Source organism: Drosophila willistoni, unplaced genomic scaffold (assembly GCF_018902025.1).
Source record: "Drosophila willistoni isolate 14030-0811.24 unplaced genomic scaffold, UCI_dwil_1.1 Seg195, whole genome shotgun sequence".
In the NCBI taxonomy this organism is placed as follows: Eukaryota; Metazoa; Arthropoda; class Insecta; order Diptera; family Drosophilidae; genus Drosophila; species Drosophila willistoni.
Genome location: NW_025814161.1, coordinates 1 through 7,267, shown reverse-complemented (window position 1 = coordinate 7,267; position 7,267 = coordinate 1).

Here is a 7,267-nt window from a genome sequence, read left to right as displayed (position 1 = left end):
CAAAATACTGGCCGGAAAAAAATCATATATGTATAATTTATGAATATGACGGATATATAAATGTGGGCACGATAGTGCTGGAAAAATATATATGTATTTAGTTATAAATATGGGCGGATATATAATTAGGCGAAAAAAGGGAATCGGAAATAATGTGATTTGAACTTGGCGCGCTTGAGCCGCCTATCGATATCACGACTCGACTCACGTGTCACCACTACTCCGAAAACAGCTGTCGGCCGTTGTTTATTTTTGATGTTGTGTTTTAATTATGTTAATAATTTTTTTTTTGGTTGTGCAAAAAAGGAGAAAACCAATAACAAAAGAACGCTTTTACACGCCGCGAGTGTGTGCGCGAAGCAAACAAAACAAACGATCAATGCATGTGGACAAATGCTTGATCTATGTATGTACGTACATGCATAAGTACACAGGTGAGTATATAGATATGTGTGCACACGCGTTGTTCACAACAAAAATAACGTAAGTAATTGTCATTTAATTGGAGGTGGGGTGGTGTTTAATCAATGCGCGACACCGAAATGGATTATGTGTTGTGGATATGCATACATATGTGCAATGTATGACTATGTAAGTATGTATTACATATGTAAGCAAGTGCACCGGTTTCCAAGACGCGCGTGGGGAATTAATTTCGCACCTAATTCGAACGCGCAAGAAATCGCGGTGCATACGTTAAGTGCTATTAAAAAAAAAAAACAATATTTTTTGCCTTTTGTGTTGTGGTAAATGTGTGTGAAGGTTATACATATGTACATGGATATGTACATATGCGCGTACATCAACAGATGACGATGTGTGTATGTACGTAGATACGCGCGTGCGGCAATTAATTTGGCATTAAAAATAATTATGTCAACACTTAAGAAAACGCGGTGAACACTTGGATTATTATTTTTTTTCTATTTTTTATAACACTTTAATATTTTTCTTTTTGTTTTTTAACCCTTTACGCGGACTTGGCAAACAGCTGTGGAAATTACATGTACATGTGAATGCATATGTAAAAGAGGTGGATTTGGACAAGTGCGGGAAAAATATAAATAAAGAAATGGAAATGTAATGGAAAACGAGAACGTTGGACAAACACGCTAAGGATTAGGAACTACCATGGACCCTTGGAACAGGTCAGGTATGTACATACAATATGTAAAGTGTGTAGGTCGCTATGAGAAGCGGGAAAACCTCACACTTTTATTAGTATGTAGGGGCAAATGAAACGAATAATGAAATTTTGTACTTATCAGGAATTCCGCCGATGCAAGCTGGAGGAGCGGAAGGATATCCGGCTCGAAGGACCAATGTTTGTGGCGGGGCGGAAGGACCCGATATAGTATCAAGTGGTTGGCGGTGCCAATATCTTCAGGGTCTCGTACGTGAGTAGAATGATTAAAACGCGCGAAAACTTCGTTTTAATTCTCTGTTTGATTATTTTAATTCACAAGGTATACCGACACACACACGAAATGGTTCGGTTTTAAAAAGTGACAAATCGCAAAATAAAAGTTAAAGGAGATGAACGGGTGTTCGGGTGAAAATCTCGATTCGGAATAATGGCGATGCCCATTGGAAAAAACCCAGTCACCCTTCCTGGTGTGACCGTAGATGCCGAGGATCAAAAAACCCTCCTCACTCTTCACTGCTCTTCGCCGCTCACTGCTGTTCACCCGGTGGCGTGAACAATATAAAAAAAAGAATAATAATAACAATAAAACAAAAGAAATAAATTTAAACAAATAAATTACCAACATTTAATGACACTATACATATACAAATATAATTTACCACATGTATCATTAAACAAACACTCGAACATTCAAAGAAAAAAAAAAAAAAAAAGAAACAATAATAAGTAAATAAATTTCTATATAATAAAAAATGAAGAAGGTAAGTCGTCTCGCCGACTTAGGTATACCATACACCAGTAAAGCAAATATTTCAACTTTATTAAACAAATGCATTTTCAAATGCTTCTTACAAGCATATCTTAGTATCTTGCTCACTCAATTATACGAGCACCCTAGCGCCCCACCAGCCAACGGCCAACTCCGGCCTTATGAAAACCTTTATGCATAACTCGATTGTTTTTTGTCCGATTTTGATCAAATTTGGTATTTTGCTAGATATAAGTATTAAATTTAGTGTACCAAATTTGGTTGCATAAGGTATAAAATACGGGAGACAATAAGTTTTTCAAATTACGGGGGCGGAAAAGGGCGTGTCAAAATTTTTATATATACAAAATGTGTGCATTTACTAAGCGAATATAATACCAAATATGGTGTCTCTAGCTGGAATAGTTTTTGAGATAAACGCTTTTTTTAAATTGCGTGGGCGAAAGGGCGTGGCAAAAATTTGAAATAAACTTGATCACTCTACATACTACACGAGTCTACATACCAAATTTGGTGGCTCTAGCTCTTACAGTCTCCGAGATCTAGGTGTTCATACGGACAGACGGACGGACGGACAGACGGACATGGCTAGATCGACTAGGTGTTGATCCTGATCAAGAAATATATACTTTGTGGGGTCGGAGATGCTTCCTTCTGCCTGTTACATACATTTTGGCGACTTTAATATACCATTTCACCCTATGGGTGTATGTATAAAAAAATTTAGAAAATAACTCCATATAATTACGTTATTTTCTAAAGAGGGGATGTAGCATGTTTTGGAATAACATATTAACAACAATACAAACATATTGTAGCAATTAGTTACAATATTTATGTGCGCAACATTCAAGTGCATTGCCTCTTAGTAACATGACCACCCATGAGTGCATGGTGCTGACAATTTGCTGTGTCGGCAATATAACACGCGCGGCCACTCAGCCCAATATTCAATATGATAACATCTCACTCTCTCGCTGCGCGACATAATATACATTACATACTCTTATGTAAACACTTATACATTTATACATTAGTATGTTTATACATAAGCATACCGCTCCTCTGCCTGCATGACTAGCAGCGCAGCTACGCGTCTTAGCTATAGTCGACAATTGTTATAGAATTAAGAATTATTCAATAAACTGAGCTCAAACCATAAAGAACTATTTGTGTCTCTTAATATATCTTCGAACCTACTACAAAAGATTCATTTTCTATTGAAGTGATTGAGTGCATGGTGCTGGACAATTGCTGCGTCGGCAAATATAACACGCGCGGCCACTCAGGCCCAATATGCAATATGATACATCCTCACTCTCTCGCTGCGGCGACATATATATACATACATACTCTTATGTAAACATTATACATTTATACATTTATACATTCATACATTTATACATAAATATGTTTATACATAAGCATACCGCTCCTCTGCCTGCATTGCCAGCAGCGCAGCTACGCGGTTTTAGCTTTAGAGAACAATTGTAATACAATTAAGAATCATTGAATAAACCATACTCAAAACGACAAGACCTGCTTGTTGTCTTAATTTCTTCCAAAATACACTACTTCTCAAAGGATCCTACATCGAGCATATTACAATATGACAGGAAAAGAATTTCCAGTTTAAGGAGGCACTGGGGTACAGATCAGTTTCATCCTCACAGTACCATATGTATAGTGTTCAAAAATAACGAAGTTATTGAGAAAATTCACTGTTCGTGACTTTGGCGTTTGTATGGGAGCTATATGGGAGTGATATAGTGGTCCGATCCGGCTGAAATCTGAGATATACAACCCCTGCAGTATATACAGCCGACATGCAAAATTTCAGCTCTATAGCTCCAACGGTCTATAAGGAGTTTTTCGTTGATCCAGACGGACGGACAGACGGACGGACGGACGGACATGGCTATATGAACTCGTATCGTCATGCTGATTAAGAATATATATACCTTGTATGGTCGGAAATGATTCCTTTTATGCGTTGCAAACTTCTGACCAAAATTAGTATACCCTTTTTGCAAGGGTATAAAAATATGTGAATAAAGTAGTTTTAAGAAAATGCTTTGTCGCGCGTGTGTGAGTATTGGCCGCTGGCTGTGTCTTCCACCGAAAGTGTCCCTTTCAAACGGAAACGTGGAGCACTCCTACCTAAGTCAGGCCCTTAACTGGACTAAAAGCGAAAAATGGAGCCCTCCCCTAACTGACAATGGGGGGACATAGCAGCAAAAAATAAAACGAAGAAATGCTTGCAACAGCATAATAAAAACCAGAGGGCCGGCTAACTTCGACCGCGTCAAAGTTTGTATACCCTTGCAACTTTTTTGGTAACTCTTCCTCTATAGCCATCAAAGTGGAAAAACGTTGAAGCTAAAAAGTCTAAGTTTGCGAAAGAACGGCCTTACATAGGAAATAACGGAGGTATTGATCAAAGTCACTGTTTTCACCGATCGTTCCTATGGGAGCTATATGATATAGTTACCCGATCCTTATCAAATTTGGCACAGTCATTAACAGATATACTAAACTAACAATATTTAATTTGAAAGCAATCGCGTCAAAAGTAATAAAGTTATTTACCAAAGTCACCGTTTTCGAAAGGTCGTTCCTATGGGAGCTATATGATATAGTCACCCGATCTTGATTAAATTTGGCATAGTCGTTATATGTGTAATTAACTCACCAATATTAAATTCACGACAATAGCTCAGAAAATAACGAAGTTATTAAGAAAAGTCACTGTTCGTGACTTTGCCATTTGTATGGGAGCTATATGATATAGTGATCCGATCCGGCTGAATCCGAGATATACAACGCCTGCGTTATACAAGCCTACATTCAAAATTTCAGCTCTGTAGCTTTTACGATCTAGGAGGAGTTTGCGTTGATCCAGACGGACGGACGGACGGACATGGGCTTGAACTCGTCTCGTCGTGCTGATCAAGAATATATATACTTTATATGGTCGGAGATGCTTCCTTCTATGCGTTGCACACTTCTGACCAAAATTAATATACCCTTTTTGCAAGGGTATAAAAATTCAATAAAAACCCAACAATTCATTCAAAATAATTATTTTATCTGAGAAATCTATTCTTTTAAAAAAATAATATAAAGAAAAGTAATGAAGTAAGTAAGTCGTCTCGCCGACTTGGATACCATACACCAGGTGAAACAAATATTTAAAATTTCGAAAACCAAATGTATGTCTACTAAATTGTTTTAACATGCCTCATACCATTGCTATCTTCGCTACTCTACAAACACACAAACACTCTAGCGCCGCCACTAGCCAACGGCCATTCTGCCCTTATGGATCGCGTAGCAAAATACGTTCATACGTATATTTTGTATGTTTCTAGGCCGATTTCAATCAAGTTTGATAGAAATAGATAAGATTTTATTAGTCTGCCAAATTTGATCGCGATGGTCAAAAATTGCAAAAGCTAATCGGTTTTTTCTAAATTATGGAGGCGGAAGTGGGTCGCAACATATTAAAATATATGTGTTCTGCGCGCATACTAAGCCAATATACATACTAAATTTGGTGACTTTAGCTTTGTTAGTTTTCGAGAAAAATCAGTTTTGTTTAATTTTCGGCGGGGAAATGGGCGTGGCATATATTTTTAAATAGTCAATATCTGCGCGTCTACTTAAGCTAACTTACATACCAAATTATAATGTCGGTACTGTCATAGTTTTTAAGAAAATCAGAGTGTATGTTAAATTCCGGGCGGTCAAGGCGGGCTCCGTGCAAAAACGTTGGAACAATTGATTTTCTGCCCGCCTAGACTAAACAGTTGTATATTACAGACAAATGCTTGATGTTATCTCATTCTGCTTCTATACTTTGTATAAGAAGAACACGTTTTAATGTACAATATTCTGTGGGCGGAAAGGGGCGTGGCAAAAATTCGAAACAACTCGAAAAGCGATTCTATTATCCATAGTCTTCTCTCTCTCTCTCTCTGATATCGTGTGTTCTTATATAGTCTATTTGTCCTCTTATCTATAGTCCTCCAGTATCCGGTCATACGACGGACGAACGGTGTACGACGGAACCGGACGACGGACGGGGCGAGCGGTACCAGAGGACATGGCGTAGCATCGGACCCTCAGTTTTTGATCCAGATCAGAGCAACTTATTATTACTTTGTGGGGTTCGGAGAATGCTTCCTCTCTGCGGCTTTACAACAGTTTTGGCGACTTAATTTATAAACCATTTCACCGTAATGGGTTGTCACATATATGGAGTATAACCAGAGCGAAAATTTGTGGCATTGCATCATTATTTCTTGAAATATTTTTTATGAAATAGAATGAAGCAATCACATGAGTTAATTACAAATCTAATATAGCGTATATAAATAGGTTTAAATAGTCCTTTATATTATATCTAGTAGCGTGTTTGCTCTCCTATTTATCTTATCGAAATTGAAATTTTCCTTTTTTCTGAAATAAAAAATGGGACGAGGTGAAAGAGCCATTTCCACCCTACCGCTCAAGTGAGCCTCCCTTACAGGTAGGAGCTAAAAAGCATATATGTAGTGGTGTATATGAGGTGGTATTTGTATATTGTGTGTTATAGTAATCATCTCATCTCTCATCTGTGCTGGCGGACAAGCCCGGCGTGATCTCTATATCTCTTACATATCTATGATTAAAGAGTATGATATAACAACATTCATTCAAAAATATATTTAGAAATCACTTTTAAAAAAAATAACTCATAAAGAAAAGTTAAAGAGTAGTGTAGGTAATTGATTTGTCTGTCAGCATCTGTTATTTATACTTGGTATAATTTATTTTTGATGAAATGCTAAGAACTCAATGTATGTATAGAATTAAATAAAAATCTGTATAAAGGTAAGAATCTATAAAAATCACAATCTATTCTTCATCCTATTTTATCTCTATCGAAAATCGAATAATTTCCTTTTTTTCTTGAAAGTAAAAAATGACGAGGGTGAAAGAGGCCATTCCACCCTACCTCGCTCAACGTAGGCCTCCCTTTACGGAGGAGCCTATCAAAAAAGGCATGAAAGAGTAACGGTGTTGATTATTAATGTGGAAGAGTAGCTCAGCTCGCCTCTAGTCCGTGTGCGGACAAGCCGCCTATCCAAGTTCTCACTAAAGTTTGACCTAGGGCAGATAGCAACGTCCAGCAATGGCATGTATGCGTCAAAGACAATAAGGCCCTCACGGGGAGAAGCTGTCGCCCAGTATCCAACCATGATCAGGCTGTAAGCGCGGAAGCCTGATCTAAGCCATAGTACGGACATACCGCTAATCTTTATTTCCCCCTTCTGTAGGTTTGTGCTAGCATATTGATATATGTAGCT